Genomic DNA, 13,802 nt, shown 5'->3' with positions numbered 1-13,802 from the left:
AAAAAAAAAATACTCTTTTAAGAAAACATTTCGGCATGTCAGAGTACTAATATCATTGAAGAGACAACATTTGTCGAAATGCATTTCTGGTTTGCAGATTTGCATCTTACCTTGGAATGGTTTCATGTTCTGGACCACATGTGAAAATACAAAACGTTTGTAAATGCTCGGGTTTTGTAACATGATTAATTTATAAAATGTATTTTGGTGAAAATTATTGTAACACAATTAACTATTGATAGGAAATTTAACACTTACTGTGTACAATATATTTTTTTTCATTTAGTGATATACCGTATGTTTTCATTTAAGGGGTCCCGATCCTCTGCTATAAATTTCACCTTAGAAAGTTTTAAATTTGTAATATTGATTTTCATTAACAACAATAACATAAGAACCACATGGGAAATAGTTTGAAGTATAAAGCGCTGCTTATTTTTTCAGAAATGTTTTTTAAATGTAGATCATGAAATGAAGTAATTGAACACAGAGAATAGAAAGAGTAACGATTTATTACCACATTAAAAATAATATATGAGGTGCATATGAAAATAATACTTACTATTATACCTATTTAAATGACATGTTAGAAAACATCATGGAGCGATGTTTCTTAAGTCAGAAAATCACAATGTTGGATGTGGTTGTAAGAAAAAAATATATCTCTGATGAGGAGTTATCTTTCTTCTAAATAATTCTTCATGTGAAAAAAAATCATTCTTATAAAAATACTGTATTAAGTACTTGATATATTAAACCATTTTTAAAATGGTTCATAAAAAGATACAACTTATTCAGTTTATAAGGCATTTGATGTTGGATCTAAATGTTTTATTGTTAAATATAATTAAAAAATTACAAAGAAATTTGCAAAAGAAATAGAAAGTAATGTTTCCATCATATGTTTGATATCATCTAATTGACTACTCAGAGCTCTCAGGAAACTGAATAAGAAAACTATGAGTACATGTAGTATTACTATTTCGTACTTTGACAGTTATCTGTTTTATGAGAGGGTCGCTATCCCTTCAACAATTATGAAGGCATCTTAGCAACCGTGCAAGAAAACAGTTGAAATTTTAAGTACATGTATGTATATTATTACAATATGACACCCCCCTTTCCAAAATAAATAATTGAATAAATGTTGAATCAACTGTTTTTCAACATATAATCAACGTTGATTATCAATGTTGATTCAATGTTAAGACTTCAACGTTGATACAAATTTTCAAAATCTAACATAAAATCAATGTTGAATCAACATAGAAAAACAACGTTGATTCAAAGTTTATTCAATGTTGTGTGCCTGCTGGGATACGATCGTCCAGTACTCAATACCGTTGATAATGATTGCAGTTAACAAAATTTAGCAGAGTCAGAGTCAGTATTTTTATAATACTGGTTGAACAAAAATTAAAATAAACAAACAAAAATAAATATTCGTTGCATCTTAATAAGTCAACTTACACAATCTTGTAATCCAAGCAAAATCGTTGTCGATGAATTACATATCATTACAACTTTTAGCTTTGAAAATGTATTTCATATTGATATTTATCATCGTCTTTATATTTAATAATAGTTTTGCATCGAAATCGCCGAGTAAGTTTTACAAAGTGTGAAATTGGCTGAATATGGGTCTATGAAATTGCTTGTTCTTATCAATCTGAATTTGAATGTTGATACGATAATCTAAAGTAATTATTATTGTTAATTATAATACTTAGCTGTGTTTAACACTGCTAATCACTTGGGGCGTACTTATTAACTAAGTTTGCATCATTGTTTATCACAAGGTACGTTTTTGACAGTCGTATCACTTCACAAAGTACATATTTGTCTGTCTGTATATCTTTTTCTATCACAATTGCAAGGTGTGTATAAAACAAAAACATTAAAGAACTATTGTATGCATATATGGTCTGAAAAGAGGAAGACAGGAGAATGTTTTTATGTTCCTTAGTTCTCCTGCCAAACGACTGAGCTTGTTTTTTGATAAACAGGCAAAAACAAATAACATCATGCTGAAGTGAAATATGTCATTTATTAAAGTAAATGACGGAAAAGTAAAACACATTTAACAAATTGGGGGTCAGAAAAAGGAGGACTCAAATATAGAGTATTACACATCTTAGTCAAAATATTACACAATCTGACCCCCAGCACCATAATGACATTGTAACATGATGTACATAGGCAAAAGGGGGGTCAACCAGACTAGAATAATAATTCCAACCCTGTAATCTTTCACAAGGTACAATATGCATGCATTTTAAGTTGACCCCCTTATAAACATCATAAGTTTGGAAGACATATACAAAATGCTCTAAACTGCTGCCTGTCATCAAAAAAAGGTGGGAAAACAAAATAACAAACAGCCAATAACAATACGATCGCGCAGGCATTCAATTGAACACAACTATGTTTCTCTCACCGCCGAGGAAAAACCATATATAAAAAGCCACACTGCTTTATGCTGAAAAATCATATGGAAACCTGCAGACATAAGCAAAATTGCGAGGTACACAAAATAAATGTCGGACTCATTCTCAGTAACCTAATACATGGATTTGCCATTTATTACAATGTACAAAAAGTTTACTTGTTCAGTAAGAACCTGCGGTAGAAATAAGTACTATAAATCTCTTTTAAACCCATTCAAACACTATCAAAAAGGATTGGTAAAACATAACAACAAAAATATCAACCTGAAAGAAATTACAAGCATTGGTGGCAGAAGGGGTGGATGGTGGGTTCGAAAAATTCAGCAGTTCAATAAACCATGCTTTCTCGTTTGGTAAACGGATCAATAATGATCACGTGGAAAAGGGTAAAATTAGTTCAAAAAAGGAACCGAATAGCTACTTAGTATAAAACTATGTCCAATACAGACACTGTTTTATAATAACATAATAAAACAAGAACATGTCACATAAATGAAATTATTTGCAATAATTACTATTTTATGTTCCTTAGTTCTCCTGCCAAACGACTGAGCTTGTTTTTTGATAAACAGGCAAAAACAAATAACATCATGCTGAAGTGAAATATGTCATTTATTAAAGTAAATGACGGAAAAGTAAAACACATTTAACAAATTGGGGGTCAGAAAAAGGAGGACTCAAATATAGAGTATTACACATCTTAGTCAAAATATTACACAATCTGACCCCCAGCACCATAATGACATTGTAACATGATGTACATAGGCAAAAGGGGGGTTAACCAGACTAGAATAATAATTCCAACCCTGTAATCTTTCACAAGGTACAATATACATGCATTTTAAGTTGACCCCCTTATAAACATCATAAGTTTGGAAGACATATACAAAATGCTCTAAACTGCTGCCTGTCATAAAAAAAGGTGGGAAAACAAAATAACAAACAGCCACAATCCAATCAGAGATTGGATCCACCCACCCAAAGGCGTCTTGGCAGGAGACGCAAAATTCCTCAACAGGATGATTAATACAAAAGCATTTAAACATCTTCTTTTTTTTTAAATTGACATATACTCAGTTCAAAAGACAATACAATAGTTATTGTGAACAAGAAAAAGAAACATCCAATAAGACTGAGTGAAAATATTACAAAGGGCAAAACATCAAATAATTTTAAAAAGTGTACAAAACACCTGTCTGTAGTAAATATTAACCATACAGGAAAATGGGAATTTATAATCATGGACACTGACCTTGTAAACTGCAGACAACTTCTGACCAGTCAACAAAGTTGTTAAACTTACATCATTCTGCATCAAAATGTGCCTCTTGACTGCAGACAACTTCTGACCAGTCAACAAAGGTATCAAACATACACCATGCTGCAGTCAACAAAGTTGTTAAACTTACACCATTCTGCATCAAATATGCCTCTTGACTGCAGACAACTTCTGACCAGTCAACAAAGGTATCAAACATACACCATGCTGCAGTCAACAGAGTTGTTAAACTTACACCATCCTGCATCAAAATGTGCCTCTTTACTGCAGACAACTTCTAACCAGTCAACAAAGGTATCAAACAAACACCATGCAGCCTTTAAGTGCCTCTTAACTGCAGGTAACTTTTGTTCAGTCAACAAAGTTGCTAAACATACACCATGCTGCCTAGACATAAAAATATGCCTCGTGACTGCAGACAGTTAACTTCTGAAGCAGTCAACAAAGGTGTCAAACATACACCATGCTGCATAAAATGTGTCACATGACTGCAGACAACTTCTGACCAGTCAACCGAGATGTCAAACTTATAAAAATGTTCCTCTTAACTGCAGACAATTTCTGACCACTCGAGAGGAAAAACAGATTACCAAACTGAGGGTTTGAATTTGTGAGGATAGGTATAAGGAACCAACAGACAACTTCTGGCTTGGCTTGGCGGAATCTGACAATACAGATAATGTCATACATATGGTATAATGCTCTGACATACTATTGGTAACTGATGTCAGCAAGAGACATTTCAAATAAATTAATAAATACTGTGTATATTTAAAGTAATGAAACTGCCTCAACACGTATGGCCCCGTGCTCAGTGACATATAGCATATACAAAGTGGTATAAATTCCTTAACACGTATGGTCCCGTGTTTAGAAAATCTACCATTTACAACATGTGACCCACTAAACACATATGGTCCCGTGTTTAGAAAATCTTCCATTTACAACATGTGACCCACTAAACACGTATGGTCCCGTGTTTAGAAAATCTTCCATTTACAACAGTGACCCACTAAACACGTATGGTCCCGTGTTTAGAAAATCTTCCATTTACAACATGTGACCCACTAAACACGTATGGTCCCGTGTTTAGAAAATCTTCCATTTACAACATGTGACCCACTAAACACGTATGGTCCCGTGTTTAGAAAATCTTCCATTTACAACATGTGACCCACTAAACACGTATGGTCCCGTGTTTAGAAAATCTTCCATTTACAACATGTGACCCACTAAACACGTATGGTCCCGTGTTTAGAAAATCTTCCATTTACAACATGTGACCCACTAAACACGTATGGTCCCGTGTTTAGAACATCTTCCATTTACAACATGTGACCCACTAAACACGTATGGTCCCGTGTTTAGAAAATCTTCCATTTACAACATGTGACCCACTAAACACGTATGGTCCCGTGTTAGTGAAACATTCCATGTACAAGATGATCTAACTATTCAAATACATATGGTCCTGTGTTTAGCCAATATCTATTACAACATGATGTAACCTACTAAACATGTATATGGTCCTGTGTTTAGTAAAACATTTCATGTACAAAACATCTACTTTCTAAACACGTATGGTCCCGTGTTTAGAGAAATATTCCATATACAACATGATGCAACAACTTAACACATATGGTCCTGTGTTAACTGAGATATTCCATATACCAAGTGATGCAACTTTCTCAACATGTATGGTCCCATGTATAGTGAAACAACATTACATACAACAATCGAATGCATAAGTTTAAAAGCATCATCAATAGAAATTGCAGGGTTAATAAGCATGTATTTTATCCTGCATGACAGTAAATCCTCATTAGGATAACATTATGCTACGGTAATTTGCATTTGTCAAACGTATGGTCCCGCTCGATGACTACTGAGCTCTGCAGAGATTGATTATAGAGATGATTCATGAACTGTGTTCACCCTTTGTTTCATATTTTGTAGAACAACTATTATAGGAGATATGATTTCAACAAAATGTGTATCTTTTAAAGGACCTGTGATTTTACCATTTTCTTTCTTTTTCCATCTAAAAATATATATATTAATGATCCTATGATCACCCTAAGTCTTCTTTGATTTCTAGAAAGTTTTATTTTAGGTAGTTTAGTACCATCTGACATAAAACTTGTAAATATCCCTCTGACATGACTTTCAGTTTACTAGATCTTGATCAAAGCTTTGAAATATTCAAATGAATCTCTTTATCCTGAATGAGGTTAGTTTTTAGATTAAATTTTTTTTTTTTTTTTTTTTAAATGCATCCGTCAATTGAGTTAAAGTGATTGGAATTTAAAATTTTGGGCCCTGCTGCATATCTCTAACCCCTGTTTCAGAAGAATTAACTAAAGTTTGCTTCATGTACTGAAAAAAGACATGAAGTATATAAAAATCATTATTTCAAAATTAGGATACATATTTTTTTTTTTACAGAAACTATTGAATTAAGTGAAAAACCATTTGATCATGATATTATCTTACTCAATGGACTTGTTGACAGAGCAGTCCCCAGAAACATGAACCAATACACCACCCAAACTTAAAGTGGCTGTTGCCACAATACTTTGCTATGTTGAGGCAATGTCCTTGGTAATGGGCACTTGTTTGTCCACTGTTGTGTTGTCTGTGCATGCATATCTGATTTCTGACTGTTGTTTCCACATGGCCTATATAGCTTCTGCAAGTGTTACCCAGTGTGGATAGTGTCTGTTTCTAATTTGGTGGGATAGGTAACTCTGGAAAAATAAAAGTGTAAACTACTATCCAGTATATGATATTCATTTTTTAAATCAAGTGTTCTGATCTAAATCAATATTTTAAGCCATGTCCTATACAACTGAACAATCAGAACATGCAAGATAAATTCTTAGAGAATGACATAATTATTTTACTTTGGGTATTGCACAGCTGCAATAAATCAACAGGGAATAACAGGTTATGTAAATTCCAACATGAGAATATGTCTACATATATGCAGCATAAATTATTCTCATTATAACATTATATTACCAAAAAAGCACTTCAAAATTTGCATGTCATAATATACTACCATGCAGGTCTTGCACAAATCAACAAACACAAGTGCATTATTGTGCATATGGTCCTGCACAATCCAATAAAATACATGTGTATATGGTCCTACACAAATCAACAAACACAAGTGCATTAATCTGCATATGGTCCTGCACAATCCAATAAAATACATGTGCATATGGTCCTACACAAGTCAACAAACACAAGTGCATCTGATCCTGCACATTTTTCCCTGCAAAGTTCAACAAAATTCATGTGTATATGGTCCTACACAAGTCATCAAAAAATGTGTGCATAGGGACCTGCATGAGTCAACAACTTGCATGTGCATATATTGTCCTGCACAAGTGACTAAGTCAACAAAATACATATGCATATGGTCCTGCACAAGTAACTAAGTCAACAAAATACATGTGCATATAGTTGCGTACAAGTCAACAAAACAAAATGTATGTCAATTTGGCATAATTATGTATGGTTCTGCATGAGTCGACAAAATACATGTGAATATAATTCTGCCCAGATCAACAAAATGCATGTGCATATAATCTTTCATGAGTCAAAAGGTAATACATATGCACATGGTCTTGTCCAAGTCAACAAAATACATATGCATATTGTTCTGCACATGTCCACAAAATATGCGTATATGTTCCTACAAGAGTCAACCAGATGTGTCAGTGAAATGAATGTGAATATGGTCCTTCACAATCATAAAATACAGCATAACGTGTAAATCAGTGGTGGGTTTGCATGGTAAACATAAGTAGTGTATGTGGACCTCACTTCTACACTAATTCTCAGTAAAAGGTCACCTGAAACTATGGTGTGCACCCTTAGCAACAATACTATATCAGCATTAAATCATGTAAATCATTCTACCTATATACAAGCTGTGCCTATGACCTGCACAGTTTATGTGATAAATGTGTATGTGGTCCCACGTACACCATATCTTGATTCAACAATTGAAAATTTGAATCATACACGATTTGTGTACCCATATAATGACAATATTTTACCAACATCATATAGGCAACTAACTCCAAACAACATTTTTGGCTCCATGAACAACTTGAGTAAACTTGAGTAAGATCATTCATTGTTCAAACTCTTAAAAGGAAAAGCAGAATTTGTTTACAAGTATAATACCTGTATTCGTAAAAATATTGCAAAATTATATAAGGAACCAAAAAACTTTAGCCTTTAATTATGAGCTAATTAACTTAATTTTAATGGATAACACATGACTTCATCAGAAGTACTATACTATACTGGCCTATTTTATACTGGGAATGCAGGAGTGTCAAGTGAATACTATATCAGCATCAATGGAGATCTCATAACTTGTAAAAAGGTAACACTCGTCACTGCTGAGCTGTTTATATTCACTCATCAATATCTGGTTTGTGTAGATGATTCTGACATTCAAGTCCTTGAAGAAGTGAAAGGTTTCCACTGTAACAAACAGGTTCTTATTCCCCGGCCAAGGTGAATGTAAGAAGCAAACTGTCTTGTGATATTTTGGATGGACAGTTAATAAAAATGATGTTATCACATAGATGCACATTTTCTAAGCTCAGCAAATTGCAAATCACCGTAAATAGGCAAAAGTTCCTAAAGGAATGAAGTTACCGGTGTGATTGATAAAATCTCCAGGCCTGATCACGGTGTTAGGATTAACGATGTAGGTGAATCACTGACGGCCAGTTGCAAAAACCTCCCGGGAAAAAGTCTATACACTGTCAGGTCTATAATGTAATTGTATATTATTGTTTACAGCAGAGACCTACAGCGAAGGGTCTATGTTTACAGCTGACATAGTTCATGTAAGAGTTTTCGGGATCTCGAGCCCGACATTATTTACACCACTGTAGATACACTGACACTGTTTATCGATCGTTTACCAAATTTACTTCAGTTGACCATATTATTCCCCAGACGACTCGTAGTAATAGAATATCCATGTAAGAATCGCATGTAAAGTATTTTGGTCGTCCTGAATTGCGACTTCCTCAGCATGCTTAATGCCCGCATGTAAACTTTACAAGGCCGATTTCGCAACAAAAACTCACTTTACAGACGTTTTTCTGCAAATAACAAGCAGATCACATCGTCCGAAATCTTCAAAATGGCATCACAACAAAAGTTGTAGGATTTTCTTTGGGAAATATGGTATAAATTCGAAAAATTCAGCAGTTCAATAAACCATGCTTTCTCGTTTGGTAAACGGATCAATAATGATCACGTGGAAAAGGGTAAAATTAGTTCAAAAAAGGAACCGAATAGCTACTTAGTATAAAACTATGTCCAATACAGACACTGTTTTATAATAACATAATAAAACAAGAACATGTCACATAAATGAAATTATTTGCAATAATTACTATTTTATGATATAAGGGTATCTACAATCTCGTTTAGAATTCCGTTTCAAAAGTTGTATGATCGGTACAAGGAATTCGCAGAGAGAATAGCGTTAGCTCGAGTTTTGACGTTGACTCTTTTTAAGCCATTCACTTACTGTTTAATACTGTTTAATTGACTACGCATTTCGAATTCCCTGTTTATCCAGAGGTTAAAATGGAATAGGTGTCTTATAAGTTTTACATACGATGGTAAAATCGTCCGGTAAAATCGTGGACAAGTGAAAAATAATCATCATTGCGATCTAAAATTTTCACTACTCTTTAGTACATTTTTCATCAATTGCAAATTTCCAATGATTATAGGCTTAAAACTACAAATCATGAGATTTTTATGCTATGGGTTGTATCGTCTTACGTCGCGCGGGTGATAACGTCCAATTTGTTCAAAGCAGCGTCAAATTTCGACTTTGCTAAAAAGAACTTGGATAAGTCCCTATTTATTCATAGTTATTTGTCCATATTGTAATATTTACATTCGCTGTGTTTTTCTACTAAGCCAACTGTGAAATTGATTTGAAAATCATTTTCGTGTATATATTCACGCGTAGAAATATACACGGAGAAACGTGCGTTACCGTGACGTCACAATAGGGCTACAGCGACGTTAGTAAAGGTATAGCAATAGGGCAGCGAGGAATTCAAATATTGAGTATATTTTCGATGCTTCCAGACATGTAAAATGTAAATATAAGGAATGTTTTTAAGTTTAGTGTGAATTATTGGTGTGAGAATCACACAGACTTGCACGTAGGCATATTTTTCATGAAGCGCTAGCGCGCTTCATGAAATATGCCTACGTGACAAGTCTGTGTAATTCACACACCAATAACTCACACAAAACTTAAAAACATTCCTTAAATAACTCTTAAATACGCTATTGGTGTACACCCTATTATTTCCTATCTAGCTTGTAACACGAGCTTTGATTGGTTACAAAGTCGGGTGTGAATATCCGTGCACCCGACTTGAGCCGGGTGTAAATAAAACGTGACGTCACAATGCATACATTCTCTATGATAAAAACCAAATAACGTGACATCACGATGCATTGTAGTACGTAGTTATCTAATTTAGGGAATAACTATCTTCTAATTTGGTATTTGCGACCGTTAATGCTGATTTAACGGTCGCAAACTGAGTTTTACCGGCGACGCGTAAGCGGAGCCGGTAAAACGGATGTTTGCGACCGTTAAATCAGCATTAACGGTCGCAAATACCAAATTAGAAGATTAGTTATTCCCATTCTAATGCAATCCATGCATTTTGTTGGTTGTTTACGTCTTTTTTTGATGAATTTTGTTACAAGAAATACGTCACGGAGCATTGTGTTTTTGCGTCGCTCTATTATGACGTCACAGTGAAAAAGCTTTCACGCTCGTTAATGCTCGTTTTACTGCTTCAAACATCAGTGCATTAGCCAATCAAAAAGTGTTTTACAAAACTATTGCATTAGAATGATAGATTGAGACACACTTTGATGTTAACAAAGCATTTTTATGGATACAAAGGAAATAAATTCGTTATCCAGGTCCAATCAAGGGTGTACGGGGATTTACCCCGGGTTGTATTCCATACACCCTTCGGCTTTCGGCCTCAGGGTGTATGGAATAAAACCCGGGGTAAATCCCCGTACACCCTTGATCGAACCTGGATAACTAATAAGATCCATCTTACAGTCACTGTAAGCTTATTTTAGTTATTTGATAGGTAATTAATCAAATAAATGTATAAAAGATGTTAAACGTATGTAAAATGATGGCAAAGAGCAAGAGTCATCTTATGCATAAAATGGCCCTGTACGTATATATATCAATTAATTAACTATCACCATCTTTCCCATTTCATATATATCAAAATAAAGTAGACACTTGGTGCTATCATTTTCCATAATAAAATTTCGTTTTGAGAATCCAGATATTGGAAAACAGGTTTGAGAAATTGCAATGTTCTTGAAATTTGCAGAAAACATGCGTATTTGACTACATTCAGTAAAGAATTAAAAGATGAGCACAGCCCACGATCCAAAAAATAAAACATGTTTTTTGATCTTCAGAAACAGAGCTTTCATTTTGTCTTTGCATATTTTAGATCAGAGGTTGTGCTCTATGTAAAATATTGAAAAAATGCTTCAACGTTAGGTCATTTTCAAAGGAATTTACATGATATGAGGAAAATGACACATTTTATGACGTCATAATGCATTGACTAGATGGGAAATTACGTCACTATTTACAGATACGTGGTCACCAACATTCCAAGTGATAAATACTGGATTTGCAACCTAAAATGAGCGGTTTTGATTTTTCAGAAACAGGGCCAAATAAGTAAATGTATGTTGATATGGGTGAAAGAAATGTGTTTCCCCTTATTATTATTATTTTTTTTTAATTTCAGCTGTTTAAGTTTGGTTTAAAAGAAAAAAATTCGGGGTCAGATTCTCAACATGTATGTGCCCTCTGTAGGAAACTGACCACCACTCGAAAATTTTCACTTATCATTAAGACGAAGACGGTCCTATATGACAGAAACAGGACTGAGATTTGATACTTCGCACCTCGTCCCAGTCCCAAATGTGACATATAGGAGCATATTCATCTTGTATCTACAGTGTACAGATGACACTGCATTGAATATTTCTGTATAAATAAGGGAAAGTAACCTTAAAAAGTTGAAATCGTCCTGTTTATTTCAAAGTTTAGTTGTAAGTTTGTCATTAACGTCTTCAGACAGTAAAACATCCAAATATAAAACAAATGTGGCAAACTCTTTGGTGTCACGGGGAAAAATTCGGTGAAAAGAATTCTTCTCAAGCAGAACTACGAGCATTCATTTTAATGTATATGCAGCCATGCTCAGGTAGTATAGATACAAGTCACTGAGTAATTCAAATCATAGCCCTACCTGGGTAAGGCTAGATCACAATAAATCAAAGTAAATAGGAGAAAAAAATTTAAGGTAATATTCAATATTTCTTCAGAGAAAATTGGGTCATGATTAATAATATCAGTATGGAAGCATGCTCAGGTAGAGAAGAGTCAAGTTTGTTCAATATTCATGATACATTTGTTTTTTTTTTCTGAGAGAAAAACCAATAAAAATTCTTTTAAAGATTAGGAAGGTATTGACTGTATTTATAATGCAAACATCAAATAGTTTAGAATGAAATATATGGGGAAAAAACTTAACAGTTTTCAAGCTCAGAAGCCCATAACACAATATAAAATAGAAGCGGAGCAAAAATTGACCTCCAGAACATCAGATTTGGATCAGGTGCAATCGAGGAGTGAGGTTCTCTGCCGACTGGTCATACCCGCCGTGTGCTCCTTGTCATGATCGTGAAATAACGGGAACATCCGTCGTCAATTCAGTGCGTGAATAATTGCCTAACAATTAATATGAAAAACGTAAGTCAGCATTAGACTCAATAATAAATTGTATTTGCTGACAATGTCATTGTATCGACTACTGAACTGACAAAATGATGACATTAAACGAGATTGCAGATATTCTTGTTTGCAAATTATTGTCCCAGGGAAAGAATGAAATAGGAAGAAAGACATTAATCAAAGTCTTAAAATATTTCTAACATAGAAATAAAAAGACATAATTAGTGGTATATAGTTGGAAACCACAATAAGGGAAGGCTGCTTGGGTTTGAACAATACACAATACACACGACCCCCGACTGTTATGGTTGTGTTTCAATATGAAATCCAAGTTTTACAAGGAAATTATTAAGAAGAAATATTTCTAAAAGCAGAAAGACCACATAAATCACAGTGATTTGCATATGTATGGAATGCCAAATTAACTTATATTCAAATATTTGAACCTAACTTCAAATAACTGTACCTATCTTTTAAAAAATTAAAACTATCTTCAAATGAATTAAAGATAGACATTATAGGTGTACACTTGAATTAAAGATAGGTCTTAATGAATTAAAGATAGACGTAAATAATTATACCAATCTCTAAATTTTTAAACTTAGGTTCAAATAATTTGCTTCTTTCTTTCTTCAATTCAACTGAGGTAAGGTTCAGTTGAATTGTACCTATCTTCAATTCTTTTGAAGATTAGGTATAATTGAATTTAAGATAGGAACATTTAAAATTTTGAATTAAAAAAGCAACAATTGAATTAAAGGTAGGTGCGACTGATTTAAAGATGGATACAATTGAAACATATCCACAAAAGATTTAAAGGTAGATTTAATTCAATTGTACCTAGGTTCAATTGTTTTTCTGTTATTGAAAAAAATGAAAACTCCCCCTGACAGCGACTTGAACGAGGGAGAACTGTACAAAGTACTTTTATTGGTTAGTTATTGTCAGTATCTTTATAATTAAAGATATGTTCTATTCAGTTGCAACTATCTATTGATAAGTTAAACATATCTTCAACTTATGGCATTTGTACTATCTTCAAATCAATTATACATCTTCACAACAATTGAACCTATCAAAATAAACGGTAAGTAAAATTGATTTAATTGAAAATAGATACAACAAGAAAACATTGATGTAACCATCAATTGTCGCCCGGGAAATAAATAAAGTAAACAATGGAAATGAGTCTTGATTATCAAACCGCTTCAATATG

The sequence above is a fragment of the Saccostrea cucullata genome, unplaced genomic scaffold, assembly GCF_032062105.1.
Source record: "Saccostrea cucullata isolate Sc308-1 unplaced genomic scaffold, CSIRO_AGI_Scuc_v1 ctg1784, whole genome shotgun sequence".
Classification (NCBI taxonomy): domain Eukaryota; kingdom Metazoa; phylum Mollusca; class Bivalvia; order Ostreida; family Ostreidae; genus Saccostrea; species Saccostrea cuccullata.
This window is presented reverse-complemented; position numbering follows the sequence as displayed.